We start from the raw sequence: 14,970 nt of genomic DNA, 5'->3' as shown, positions 1-14,970 counted from the left end.
AGTCTCCAGCACCAGTGGCAGGCAACGTTATCCCCTCGGTGCCCAATAAAATCTGCAGCTACACGTTACAGTCTTTTGCCAGGCAGCTTAAAGAGACAGCGCACCCAATTCTTCGTAAAGTGAGAGCACACTCAATTCTTCTAAAAGCGACAGCGCACTCAAAGAGATTAGCAACATGTCAGCACCCAGCTCTCCAGATCTACCCAGCGAGAGTACACCACTTTTACCAGCAGCGGGAACATCTGAAGTAGGAGTCCTGCCGGCCCCGTTTGCAGTCCATGTCAATCATGTGGGTGCCCCAGCAACTGCACCAGTTCTTCCTACCTACAGTGGAGACCCCTTCACCCTGAGGGATTTCAAGGAGAATATTCAGAGCTTGTTTGTCTTATACTCTCTCTCCCTCCTAATCAACAGGTACCGCTGCCCCCAGGACAACTTAAAGGACCAGCACTTGAGGAAGTCCGCACCTGGCCAGCCTCCGAGAAGGCGACGGTAGAGCAGATCTTTGAGGGGTTATATCAGGTATTTGAGTCACATTCACTGTCAGATGTACGCCTCTGGTTGTACAAGAGGCGACAAAAGCCAGGTGAGACTCTGAGAGCTCATGCCGTAGCCCTACAAAATGCCCTAGAGACTGTTCAAAAGTTAGACGGTATCACTCGCGATCAGGGTAACAAAGTACTGATGTACAGGTTTATTGATGGGGCTCATAATAAATGGGACAAAACTGAGTTGAGGATGTTAGCGGTACAAAATCCCAATCTGTCCTTCTCTGCTTTTAAAAGGCTGGCTATTCCGGTTATAGAGCCTGAGACTGAGTCTGAGGAGAGTTATACCCCTATGCCAGAACTCCTGGGTGCGGCAGCCGGCCCCATACCACCACCGGCTCCCGCCCCAGTGTCCAGTACCCTACAAGCCTCTGAAATTCAGAGTGTCAAACAGGACATTGAACAATTGACTCAGGCTGTGAAGGAACATGCCAGTCAGGCCGCTCAGACCAACCATGAACCACCCCTACCTAAGAGACCCGTATTTGCTCCTGCACCTCGTCAAGTTAATCCCCACCATAATCCACCCAATAGGCCCCCAGGGACTCAAAGGCTCTTTTGTACCTATTGCAACATATTGGGACATTGGAAGGTAAAATGTTGGGATTTAAATGGATTTCCCATGAGGTCGCGGACTGGCCCTCAGGAAAGCAGATATCAGGTCTGAGCTCAGAACAATCTAAGTCCGGACTTTCACTATATCTTGCCCCCTGCCCCTATGTAAAAGTTGTTGTGGAAGGTATCCCGTTGGAGGCGCTAATAGATACAGGGTCACAGGTGTCCACTATATTTAAAGACATGTTTTACAAGTACTGGAATGCTAATTTGCTGTGTGAACCTGACAGTGTTGATTTCAAGGTAGTTGCAGGTAACGGGAAACCAATACCCAGGCATGGATATTGGGAGCCCAACATTCAAGTGGGAAAACATGTACTTGACAGGGAGTGATTGTAACTGATGTGTCTGATAAAGAGTCTGCAGAATTCATATTGGGGATGAATATCATGAAACATTGCTTAACTGACATAGTAGATTCTTTGCATGCCTCTCTCCCATACATGTCCCCCTCAGGCCAGTGGACTGCGCAGCACCACTTAATCCCTTGCTGCAGAACGACGGGTATACCCGTCGCTGCGGCACGGGAGGGTTATGAAGCGAGGTCATCATACCCGCTCTCATCATACCCGCACAGTCCCGGTTGCTACCAGCAGCCAGGACCCGTGGCTAATGCAGGACATCGCCGATGTCCAGCATTAACTCTGTAGACACGGCGATCAAAGTTGATCGCCGCGTCTTAAAGTGAAAGTAAAAACATCCCGGCAGCTCAGTCGGGCTGATGTCCAGCATTAACTCTGTAGACACGGCGATCAAAGTTGATCGCCGCGTCTAAAAGTGAAAGTAAAAACATCCCGGCAGCTCAGTCGGGCTGATTGGGACATCGCAATAAAATTGCGATGTCCCGATGAGCTAGGACGCAGCAGGAGGGTGCCTTACCTGCCTCCTGCGCGTCCAAACAGCTATTGATTGCTGCAAGCCTGAAATCCAGGCTTGAGCAATCAACTGCCGATAACACTGATCAATGCAAAGCAATGGCTTTGCAGTGATCTGTGTAAAAGATCAGTGTGTGCAGTGTTATAGCCCCCTATGGGAGCTATAACACTGCAAAAAAAAGTGAACAAAAAAAGTTAATAAGGATCATTTAACCCCTTCCCTAATAAAAGTTTGAATCACCCCCTTTTCCCATTAAAAAAAAAACTGTGTAAATAAAAATAAACATATGTGGTATCGCCACGTACGTAAATAAAAATATAATGTTAATTAAACTGCACGGTCAATGGCATACGCGGAAAAAAATTCCAAAGTCCAAAATAGCGTCATTATGGTCACTTTTTATAACATAAAAAATGAATAAAACGCGATCAAAAAGTCCGATCAAAACAAACATGTTACCAATAAAAACTTCAGATCACGGCAAAAAAATGAGCCCTCATACCGGCCCGTACATGGAACAATAAAAAAGTTATAGGGGTCAGAAATGGACAATTTTAAACGAATACATTTTCCTGCATGAAGTTATGATTTCTTTCCGAAGTAATAAAAAATCAAACCTATATAAATAGGGTATCATTTTAATCGTATGGACCTACAGATTCAAGATAAGGTGTAATCTTTGATGAAAAATGTACTGTGTAGAAATAGAAGCCCCCACAATTTACAAAATGGCGTTTTTTCTTCCATTTTGTCGCACAATGATTTTTTTTTTCCGTTTCGCCGTAGATTATTGAGTAAAATGACTGATGCCATTACAAAGTAGAATTGGTGGTGCAAAAAATAAGCAATCATATTGGTTTTTAGGTGCAAAATTGAAAGGGTTATGATTTTTAAAAGGTAAGGAGGAAAAAACTAAAGTGGAAAAAACGCTATGTCCTTAAGGGGTTAAAGGTTCTCCAAGCGGAGCAGAAGTTTGCCAATCGACAAGGAGAAATTTGTAAATTACAGATTCAAGACATCAGGTCAGTGACCCTACAACCTAACACGGAGACTGTCCTGTGGTGCCGTGCACATCCTGGAGTGAGAAACAAGAACTATCAAGCCCTGTTAGAGCCAATACTGTTGGAAGATCATCCACTAGTTCGAGCAGCAAGGAGTCTAGTCACCGTTATTGATAGGAAAGTTCCAGTCTGACTAGTCAAGCTGTCAAGTGTGGCAACCGTTCTACCAAAGTACACTCCAGTGGCCCAGTTGTATCTCCTAGAGCCAGGTGATATTTTATCAGAACGCAAAGTGGCTCAACAACGAGCAGCCCTACTGACTCCAGGGTCTGTGGAAAGTCCCCCCAAAACCCTTGTGGGCGCAACTTCAAGTGGGAGACGAGACCACCCCCAAGGATCAAGTCAAGGGGGTTATTAATGTTGCCAGGAGGTACCACAAAGCCTTTAGTAAGCATCCTACAGACTTTGGACGTACGTCCATGATCCAGCATTGGATTTTGACAACCCACCTATCAAAGAGAGACACCGTCCGGTTGCACCAGGCATGTACCAAACTGTCAAGAAGATGTTAGTCGACATGAAGGACGTCAAAGTCATTCAGGAAAGTCAGAGTCCCTGGGCGGCGCCCCTTTTCCTGGTCAAAAAGAAGGATGGGACCATCCGTTTCTGTGTCAACTATAGGAAACTGAATTAAATTCTTCCAAGAATCGAGGAATCACTCACCACCCTTGGGTCGACAGAGTACTTCCCCACCTTTGACTTAACCAGTGGGTAATGGCAAGTGCCTATGGCTGTAGAAGACCGAGAGAAGACAGCCTTCGTGACCCCCATGGGACTGTTTGAGTTCAAGAGCATGCCGTTCGGGCTGTGCAATGCCCCTGCTACCTTCCAGCGGCTGATGAATCGATTTAAACATCCAGAGTGTCCTGCTGTACCTCGATGATGTCATCGTATACTCTAAGTCCTACCAAGAACACCTTGGTCATCTATCAGACGTCTTCCAAGTGTTGATCAAACATGGATTGCAGATCAAGTGGTCCAAGTGCCATCTGCTTAAACCTCAGGTACACTACCTAGGTCATGTTGTCAGCGCTTAGGGAGTCCAGCCTTATCCCGACAAGGTAGAAATTGTTAAAAACTGGCCTACTCCGCGCACAGTGAAAGACATCCGGAGATTTGTCGGCTACTAATGCCGCTTCATTCCTCACTTCACCCAGATTGCATAACCCCTCACAGCCCTCCTGAGGGGTATAGCAAAGGAGAACTACGGGTGGGAAGCTACCTGTGGACTGGACTAAGGAGCACAAGATAGCCTTCCAAGCCCTGAAACACCTGTTGACAGAACCACCGATTCTGGCGTACCCAGACTACACTCTGTACAACGATGCCAGCTTTGAAGGTTTGGGGGCAGTCCTATCCCAAGTCCAGAAAGGACAAGAGCGGGTGATAGCCTATGCCAGTCGTAATCTGCGTGGAGCAGAAAAGAACGATGCCAATTACAGCTCCTTCAAGCTAGAATCTTTGCCCTATGGGCTGTCACTGAGAAGTTTAAAGATTACCTGGCTGCCACACCATTTACTGTCTATACGGATAATCCTGAACACCTCCAAATTGGTTGGCCAATTTTGACTTCACCATCAAGTACAGAAGCGGCAAGTCCAATGTTAACGCTGATCTCGAATGGCCCCCGGCGCAGAATCACCTGTCGAAGACGAGTGGGGATGCCCCCATTCTACCAGAGATTCGTGAGTCAGAACACTGTAACTACCCTCGAAGAGGGCGAATCTAGGACCAAGAAAGTCCAGGAAGATTTATACACCTGGAGGACTCTGCAGGACGAAAGTCGAGTCATGGGGGATCTGTTGGACAACTTTCTAATGAAAAAGGTGCCAACCCATCTACATCGGGCTCAGAGCGACTACGAGTTGAAGCGTCTGTGGCGACAAAGAAAGCGACTGTTTGTGCACAAGGGACTGTTGTACCAAAACTCTTTGGATCCGGTTTCAGGTGAACAACTTCATCAGATCCTGGTTCCCCAAAGGTCTTCAATGCCTACCATGACCAGTCGGGACACTTTGGAGTCAACAAGACAGAAGCCACTGTCAGGCGACGATTTTACTGGATTGGGATGCGGAGTGACATTGATAAATGATGCAGTGAGAGTGCCGTCTGCAACATCACCAAGACTGGGCATAAGGATGCCAGAGCACCCCTCCATTCCATCCAGAGTGAAAGGCCTAACCAGTTGGTGGTGTCTAGTTATCTCCTACCCGGTCCGGGTACTCTTATACTCTAACCATGTTGGATCATTACTCTAAGTGGGTTGTTGTCGTACAAGTCAAAGATCTTTCCGCCAAAACCACAGCCCAGATGTTCTACTCCCATTGGGTACAAATCCTCGGATGTCCAAGTCTTCATTCACATGCTGTGAGCAGCATCTGTGTCCAGATACGAAGAGTGGCCCCGGTTGTTGCCCAAACTATTGGAGATTTATAACACAGTGCGATGTTCCACTGGATACACCCCATTCTATTTGATGAGGCCAACATGGTCAGCTACCAAAGATCGCATGTTTGGACTCCAAGCTCCATTCAATAACTCTCCACAAGCTTCTATGGAATGGGTCTCTGACCACCAATGGAGGAGCCAGGAAGCAAAAGAGATTGTCAACAGAAAGATGGGTGAGGCTCAACAGAGGCAGCAGATAGACTATAACCATCATGCCTCCGCCAAACCTTTCCAAATAGGTGACAAGGTCTGGCTGCGGAAGTTCCCAAGGACCCACAAGTTGGACTCTATCTGGGAGACAGCACGGTGATCGCAGTACCCTATCCCGACTCAGATGTGTATGCAATCCAGAAGTCAGAGTATGAACCGCAAGTCGTTCATCGCAATCGAATCAAATTGTGTCACAAGGAGGAATTGCCTGTGCTCCTGATGCCTCCCTCACCACCATTCAAACCTGCGAGGGAGTATGTGACCGGAGAAGGAATTCACCCGTCCATGGATGTTCCCATGTTTCCTCCTGGCCGAGCTGCAATCTTCAGTTTCATACCAACCTGTGGGCCTGTGCAACTAACTCTAGTCACTATATCGGCTCAAGTTCTGTCACCGTTGGCGCAAGAATATACTCCAGTCTCGAGACCACCTGCCTCACTCATGACCAAACCTCCAAGTCCAAGTTCAAGTCCTGCCAGTCCAGAGTTACAACCTACTTCGGCTGCTGAAAGGGGGGAACCTGTCGTAAGTCCAGCTGAGTAAAGAGCTCATGAAGAGGTTGCTGTTCCTGTGTCCCAAGAGATGGTGCTGCGTATGTCCCAACGGTCCACGCAAGGGCAGATACCAGCCAGATATAAGGTATATAAGATATGTACACATAATAATACACATAATACACATAAGTAGTGTATACCTCAGTCACATAGAGTAGTACTGTAGTACTTAAAATTTCACAGTCTACTCAATATCATATGTTAAATAATGTCACGTGTTCTTGTGTTTGTGCGCAGGATACTTTCCTGTGCAGAAAGTACTCCTGATACTAAACTCATGCACGTAGTCAATACAAGGTAACAGAAATGTCAAAATGTTATCTGTGTCAGTTATCTAGCATAAAAATGTCTAGAATAAACTTAATATAGAGTTCTGGGGAGATGTTTTTTAAATGCCAAGGCAGTAGTCAAGGCATTGGGCAGAGAGCCTCAGGCAACATGATCCGCAAATGTCTGGTGTAAAGTACTAAGTCTAGTCATGTATAAAGTGTGTAGGATTTCTCCCTGGGGATAGCTCTGGGATCGTCCTTGACACCACCACAGGACACGTTTCCACTTCAATAAACCAGCAAACAACAGCCCCTCGCCAGCTTTATTAGACAGGTTGCAGGATAAATAAAAACATAACACAGGAACAAAACAAAACCCTAGACCGTCTAGTCACTAACTAAACAATCCAGCATGCCCTGTCTATCAACTGGGGGGCTTTTCCCGGCCAGTTAAACTTATGCCTCCTGTAACCTTCTACTCCCTGTTCACACACAGCATTTGCAACCTCTTGCTGTGTGTCTCGTTTACACTTCACTGTTTGGGGCCACTCACAGATCTGGCTGTGTGTTCCTTGCTGTCTTCTGGGGAGAGCCCCAACTATTGTGTCTGTCTTCTTTTTAAACACGCATCCCCTTTCTGCTACCTCATTAATTAGGCCACAGGTGGAGGTTTCTCCAGGGTTAGCTAGGGACATACACCCTTCCCTTGCCACACTGTCACAAGTGTCTAATATGTATAGTCATAAATCTAGTCATAAGTATTATATTACATGCATAGTCAAAATGTTGTGTTGTGTCTGATTAACTATTATGCATAGTCAAGTCAGCAAATGCATAGATAAAGGTCCTTAACCCCTTAAGGACTCAGGGTTTTTCCGTTTTTGCACTTTCGTTTTTTCCTCCTTACCTTTTAAAAATCATAACCCTTTCAATTTTCCACCTAAAAATCCATATTATGGCTTATTTTTTGCGTCACCAATTCTACTTTGCAGTGACATCAGTCATTTTACCCAAAAATTCACAAAGAAACGAAAAAAAAAAATCATTGTGCGACAAAATCGAAGAAAAAACGCCATTTTGTAACTCTTGGGGGCTTCCGTTTCTACACAGTGCATATTTTGGTAAAAATGACACCTTCTCATTATTCTGTAGGTCCATATGGTTAAAATGATACCCTAATTATATAGGTTTGATTTTGTCGTACTTCTGGAAAAAATCTTAACTACATGCATGAAAATGTATACGTTTAAAAATGTCATCTTCTGACCCCTATAACTTTTTATTTTTCCATGTATAGGGCGGTAAGAAGGCTCATTTTTTGCGGCGTGATCTGAAGTTTTTATCGGTATGATTTTTGTTTTGATCTGACTTTTTGATCACTTTTTATTCATTTTTTAATGGTATAAAAAGTGACCAAAATACGCTTTTTTTGACTTTCGAATTTTTTTGCGCGTACGCCATTGACCGTGCAGTTTAATTAACAATATATTTTTATAGTTCGGACATTTACGCACGCGGCGATACCACATATGTTTATTTTTATTTTTCTTTATGGGAAAAGGGGGGTGATTCAAACTTTTATTAGGGAAGGGGTTAAATGACCTTTATTAACACTTATTTTAACACTTATTTTAACACTTATTATAACTTTTTTTTTTGCAGTGTTATAGGTCCCATAGGGACCTATAACACTGCACACACTGATCTCTCATTCTGATCACTGGCGTGTAATAACACGCCTGTGATCAGTGTTATCGGCGCTTGACTGCTCCTGCCTGGATCTCAGGCACGGAGCAGTCATTCGTCGATCGGACACCGAGGAGGCAGGTAAGGGCCCTCCCGGTGTCCTGCAAGCTGTTCGGGACGCCGAACAGCCCGACTGACTAGCCGGGATACTTTCACTTTCGCTTTAGAAGCGGCGGTCAGCTTTGACCGCCGCTTCTAAAGGGTTAATACCGCACATGTGTGGTATTAGCCACGGGTCCCGGCCGTTGATGAGTGCCGGGACCGACGCGATGTGATGCGGGGTCGCAGCACGACCCCGCTTCATATCGTGGGAGCCGGCACAGGACGTAAATATACGTCCTGCGTCGTTAAGGGGTTAAAGTAAAGTTAAATGGGCACTGTCACGAAATCAAAAAATTGATATGTTGTAGTACTTAAGTACTACAACAAATCTCTAATATACCGTATCTATGGGGGTATACCACGCACCGGCCTATAACACGCACCCTCATTTTACCAAGGATATTTGGGTAAAAAAAGTTTTTTACCCAAATATCCATGGTAAAATGAGGGTGCGTGTGTGCGCGTGTATACCCCGATACACCCCCAGGAAAGGCAGGGGGAGAGAGGCCGTCGCTGCCCGCTTCTCTCCCCCTGCCTTTCCTGGGGTCTAGAGCGCTGCTGTCGACCCTTCTCACCCCCTGGCTATCGGTGCCGCTGCCCGTTCTGTCCCCCTGACTATCGGTGCCGGCGCCGATAGCCAGGGGGAGAGAAGCGGCGCCGACAGCCAGGGGGAGAGAAGGGGCAGCGGCACCCATTGCCGGCGCCGCTGCCCCGTTGCCTCCCCCCATCCCCGGTGGCATAATTTCCTGAGTCGGGTCCGCGCTGCTGCAGGCCTCCGGCGTGCGTCCCCTGCGTCGTTGCTATGCATGGCGCGGCGCACTGACGTCATGCGCCGCGCCGTTCAGCGCATAGCAACGACGCCGGGGACGCACGCCGGAGGCCTGGAGCAGCGCGGACCCGACTCAGGTAATTATGCCACCGGGGATGGGGGGAGGCAACGGGGCAGCAGCGCCGGCAATGGGTGCCGCTGCCCCTTCTCTCCCCCTGGCTGTCGGCGCCGCTTCTCTCCCCTTGGCTATCGGCGCTGGCAATGGGGCGCCGGCACCCATAGTCAGGGGGACAGAACGGGCAGCGGCGCCGATAGCTAGGGGGAGAGAAGGGCCGACAGCAGCGCTCTAGACCCCAGGAAAGGCAGGGGGAGAGAAGCGGGCAGCGACGGCCTCCCCCTGGGGGTGTATCGGCGTATAACACGCACACAGACTTTAGGCTAAAAATTTTAGCCTAAAAAGTGCGTGTTATACGCCGATAAATACGGTACTTTAATTTAAAAAAGTGATTTTAAAACAGTTTAAAATCACTTTTAAATTCGGCCACTAGGGGTCACCCTCCTAGTGTCCGAATGCATTGGGCAGTGACGTCACTAATGAATGCGGGCTGCGCGGCGGGGAGCGGGATTTGCGGCCATCTCGGTATGCCTCCAGTTGTTTCCCCACTACAACTTCCAGCATGCCCTGACAGCCAGTAGATGTCAGGGCATGCTGGGAGTTGTAGTGGTGAAACAGCTGGAGGCACCCTGTTAGGAGAACTAAGGGCGGAAGTCCCCCCCAGCAGGCATCAGTGACGTGGTGCCTGCTGGGGAAGTCTGCCTGGTAGTGAGCACACTACCAGGCAGACTAAATGCCATTTTTAAAATAGTAAAAAAAAAAATATAAATAAAGGCAGGGAGGGTGTTAGGGACAGAAGGGCAATAGGCAGGGACAGAAAAAAAATCATGATGGTGGGAGCTACCCTTTAAGTGTATTAGTCATAGTCATTACTAATTCTGTTCTACCACAAATCAGAGCGTGTATGGACAATTAATACAGAGACTCTAATATTATCAGTTTTATCAAAGAAATTTTACCAGCGTAGAATGGACATTTGTTTTCAAAAATGCCTCAGGACTGCATCCGACCCCAGGGCCACCTCAACCCTCAACTCTGACAGAACCTGCGTCGAGGGCGACTAATGTTAAGTAGGGGGGTTTGTAATGTCCCCATACAGGACATGGTCCTGCACTACACTTAGGCCCTGTCAGGTTGAGTCCCTCAGTGACCCGGGGGCTCTCCTGCAGTGTCTCCCCTACTGACCATCATTGCATCGGAGTACTTTTTGGCCCAGCAGAAGTTGGGGTGGTGTATAGGCTAACCACGCCCTGGCGTCACGATAAGGTTAATTGCACATTACCCTCATCCAGCATCACATATATATCTATATCACTGCTCAGTACAATGGCTTCTTGACCTGGGGCTGGATATAGCAACAACCCAGGTAGCATATGGTTTATTCCGTTCCCCCCCCCCCCCTATAGCCCTTAATTCTGTGCTTTTGTCTTATACTAGAGCATAGAATACTTCCACTGCCTAATCTTTATGAAAAGTAAACAAAAAGTCCTGTTGTGCAACAGGCAAAAGAGTTGTCAGAAGCAGAAAATGAGTGTGAACGAATTATTGGAAGAGGTGACAGTGATGATTAATGTACCATGTATTTAATAGATACCACTGCTCAGTACAACGGCTGCCCCAGTGCTGGAAATGGCAAAAATCCAGTTAGCTCAGGGTTTAAATTAGTTTAGTAACACTTTATTATCCCATATCCTTTATAGGAGTTTGGTCACATAGGAGTCTCAAACCCAGGACCCTCACTATAGCCCTCAAGTCTTTTATTTTGCTAGAGCATTCTTGCATTGCCTAAAATGTATGAGCGGTTCACAGGAAGCGAGATTTGTCAGAAGCAGAAGATGACTGGGGACTTATTCCTGGAATAGGTGACAATGGTGATTGATGTTTCTATAAAACCATAATAATATAACCATAGTAATAAATACTTATGTGATGATGACTTCATATCCTGCATGTAAACGCCTAATGTAAAAACAAAGGATGTACTGATACTGGTATCGATATCGGAGGTGATACTTTGTGCACATTTGCAGGAGTAGTGCAGGGCATAAAATAATAATAAAACAAAAAATACCTCTCACCTTCCCTCCGCTCTTATGTGGAGGCCTTCTCATAGTTTGATCTGCTCTCCAGAGTGGTGCAGGACCTGGTATACGATGAAATGCCATCACCACGCAGGGTGCAGTAATTGGGGGATTCCCTACTTGCCTATGTTTTGCGGCATCTACCTAAAAGGGGAGGGTTCCCTTAACCTAATTGGGTCTTCAACCTGATAGGGTTCCCTACCTGCCTATCTTCTGAGGGCTTCCACCTAAAAGGGAAGCATTCCCTACCTACCTTCTTACCTACCTACTGGGGGCTAAACCTTATAGGAGGGATTCTCTAACTACTTATCTAATGGGAGCATCTACCTAATTGGGGGGGGGGTTCCCTACCTAACTAACTACTGGGGGCTCTATTTAATAGGGGGAATTCCCTATCTTTCTATCTACTGGGGAGCATCTACCTAATAGGGGGGATTCCCTACCTAACCACTGGGGGCATATTTTAATTATGAGTGTCTGCGAGGTTCGACATATGCCTAAGGCTTCACAATCTCTAGAGCCACCACTGCTGTCACATGACATAAAAAGTATTGCTAATTGGTATCTACTTTTCTATACTTGAAAAGTATCAGAACTCATACTGTAAGACCTTGCCAAGTCGAAAAATGCCAAGTATGATGTAACTCTTATCTGTACTGGATGTATGCTATTAATATGATGGAATAAAGAACATCTTTTTTATCACCATTCGTTTCTGGATATCCTCTTCTGATTTCTGCGGTACTTGTACTCTTGATATCGGGTCATCCCTAGTAAAAATATTTTGTAGTAATAATACGTTGTACAGGGAGTCCCTAAAGTTTGGACACGTGTTTTCAATAAAGGACAATTTCTGTAACTGGATTGGAAGACGTGGTCATGTGAGATGGTCTTCTCGCCCATAAGTCTTCTTTTTCTGGGTGTGATCAATGTAAACGACTGATATGAATCACCTGGAGGAACGCATCATGAATGAATGTGCTCAGAACGACATTGGACTTACGGCCTCGGGTTCATGTGAATCTTGTAAAGCTTGTGAAACTTTGCATCACAAATGGTAGAAATCACATTTGTTTTTGCGGGTTTGAAAGGGGCGGGCTCTTCTCGGCTGTCCATAGCAGATTGTCCGCGGCAGAATTTACGCTGCGGAAAATCTGCCGCAGTCCCTACTGACTTCAATGGGGCTTGCGGCGGATTTTCCGCAGCGTAAATTCCGCCGCGGTCAATCTGCTATGGACAGCCGAGAAGAGCCCGCCCCTTTAAAATATGCTGCGGAAAACCCACAAAAACAAAGAGTGTGTAAACGCACCCTGAAAATGTTATAAAATTAATTTAAAAAAATGTTGAAATTTTTATAAAAAATATGCCTTTTGCCTGTGCGTCCAGACTTTAGGGACACCCTGTATAGCAGTGTTTCCCTACCAGGGTGCCTCCGGGTGTTGCAAAACTACAACTCCCAGCATGCCTGGACAGCCTTTGGCTGTCCAGGCATTCTGGGAGTTGTAGTTTTGCAACACCTGGAGGCACCCTGGTTAGGAAATACTGCTGTAGAGTGTATATATAACTAATGTGCATCCATTTTCAATAGACACTTATAGATGGAAGCTGTTAGAGATGAGCGAACTTACAGTAAATTCGATTCGTCACGAACTTCTCGGCTCGGCAGTTGATGACTTTTCCTGCATAAATTAGTTCAGCTTTCAGATGCTCCGGTGAGCTGGAAAAGGTGGATACAGTCCTAGGAGACTCTTTCTTAGGAATGTATCCACCTTTTCCAGCCCACCGGAGCACCTGAAGGCTGAACTAATTTATGCAGGAAATCCATCAACTGCCGAGCCGAGAAGTTTGTGACGAATCGAATTTACTGTAAGTTCGCTCATCTCTAGAAGCTGTGTTCCAGGGCTGAGAACTATGCCAGGTGCATCTTCTCTCTCTAGAGTAGTGTTTCCAAACCAGGGTTCCCCAAGCTGTTCCAAAGGCTGTCCGGACGTGCTCGAAGCTGCAACAGCTGGAGAAACGCTGGTTGGGAAACACTACTCTAGTAAATAGATCAAATACTCAGTTTCTATATACCCTAGAACGGGCATAGGCAACCTTCGGCACTGCAGATGTTTTGGACTACATCTCCCATGATGCTTTGGCAGCATTTTGGCTGTAAGAGCATCATGGGAGATGTAGTCCAAAACATCTGCAGTGCCGAAGGTTGCCTATACCTGCCCTAGAACAATGGTCTACAACCTGTGGCGCTACAGCTGTTGAGACACTACAACTCCCAACATGTCTGCACAGCAGCTAGGTAGGGCAACTCCTTCTCTAGAGACCTTGCCTGAATAAACACCATTCTTTATAATAATACTACTATGTGTATCCGCCAACAATGCTCACCAGGGAAAGCAGGTGCTATATTGCAGTCATCAGCTGTTATTGCCAGTGGAACCTACCAGAAGTAACAGATTTCGACAGGAGCAGCTATGGGAAAAATGTAGTGTAACATGGGGTTCAAATCAACAAGTCTGTCAGAATGGAAGGGACCCTCTTTCCTGGCTCATTTATAGTGGGGCCAGATGGGGGACCACATTCTATGACATTGATTTGCCCTATTAGGGCAGAAGGACATTAGGATATCCTGAATATAACCATGTTGAACCTAAACAATGGGGGAGATTTATCAAAACCTGTGGAGAGTTGCTGAGTTGCCCATAGCAACCAATCAGATTGTTTCTTTCATTTTAGAAAAGGCCTCATAAAAATGAAAGAAGCAATCTGATTGGTTGCTATGGGCAACTCGACAACTTTTCCTCTTGAGAGGTTTTGATAAATCTCCCCCAATATAGGCATATATATCAAGTTTGCTACTTTTGTATTTTTTATTTTCATCAAAATACATATTCTGTCAAAGCTATAATAGAGTTGTCCTGAAAGATTAAGGGTCTTGTTCTCTCACGTGATTGGAAAATGTTAATTTTTTTCTTTATTTGCTGTGGTCGGATCTCTGTTTGGTCAGCAGTTTGTTGTGGTGGCAACATTTAAAGTTGGCACAAAAAGAAGAAGGCGTACTTTAACACAATGGGGCTGGCCAGATACTCCAGTGAAATAGGTCTTGGTTTCTCAGCTCAACGGCTGCCCCGATGATACCTGTACCCTCCGGGTCTCGCCATGAGGCTGGGAGAGTCTAGAGTCAAGGTACTTTTGTGCCTCGGGGAGCGGCCAAAACTCACTGGGAGGACAGGCTCACTGAGTTGACACACTGGCACCAACCTCTACACTTTTAGCACTCACCTCTTGATTCCCAGCCTTCTGGCTAGGATCGGAGAAATTTTTTATAGATCCGACCAGATGTCCAGGCAGTATATCTGTACTCATCCACTTATTTATTTCCTTTTTGTAGTCACTGTGCCACTGTATGTGTTTGTTCACAGGATTTGCCAGAGTGCGGAAGCCCTTCTGGGTGTCCCACCTGGTGGTGTAGGGAAGGTGTGTGTGACCATTAGGTTCCTCACCTCCCTGCAACCCCCGAGCATCTTGGCATCGGCTGAGATGCCATCAGTATACAGCTTCTTGGCTGACTCTTTGGTT

At 46.3% G+C, this 14,970-nt stretch overlaps 1 protein-coding gene across 4 annotated transcripts in view; it reads left to right on the top strand.

The window, feature by feature from the left end:
• Nucleotides 1-14,970, top strand: part of LOC130296596 (adenosine deaminase) — a 111,059-nt gene that overhangs the window by 59,419 nt on the left and 36,670 nt on the right. Inside the window, exon 1 of one of the 4 annotated variants that reach the window (XM_056548305.1) lies at nt 13,610-13,690. The exons of 2 other annotated variants lie outside the window; for them this stretch is intronic. The gene's annotated coding sequence lies outside the window, so the exon portion shown is untranslated. Of the gene's footprint in view, nt 1-13,609; nt 13,691-14,178; nt 14,242-14,970 lie in introns of those variants that run through there. One more of the 4 variants, XM_056548304.1, reaches the window with a different exon arrangement.

This window comes from Hyla sarda, chromosome 12 (assembly GCF_029499605.1).
Source record: "Hyla sarda isolate aHylSar1 chromosome 12, aHylSar1.hap1, whole genome shotgun sequence".
Classification (NCBI taxonomy): domain Eukaryota; kingdom Metazoa; phylum Chordata; class Amphibia; order Anura; family Hylidae; genus Hyla; species Hyla sarda.
This window is presented reverse-complemented; position numbering and strand designations above follow the sequence as displayed.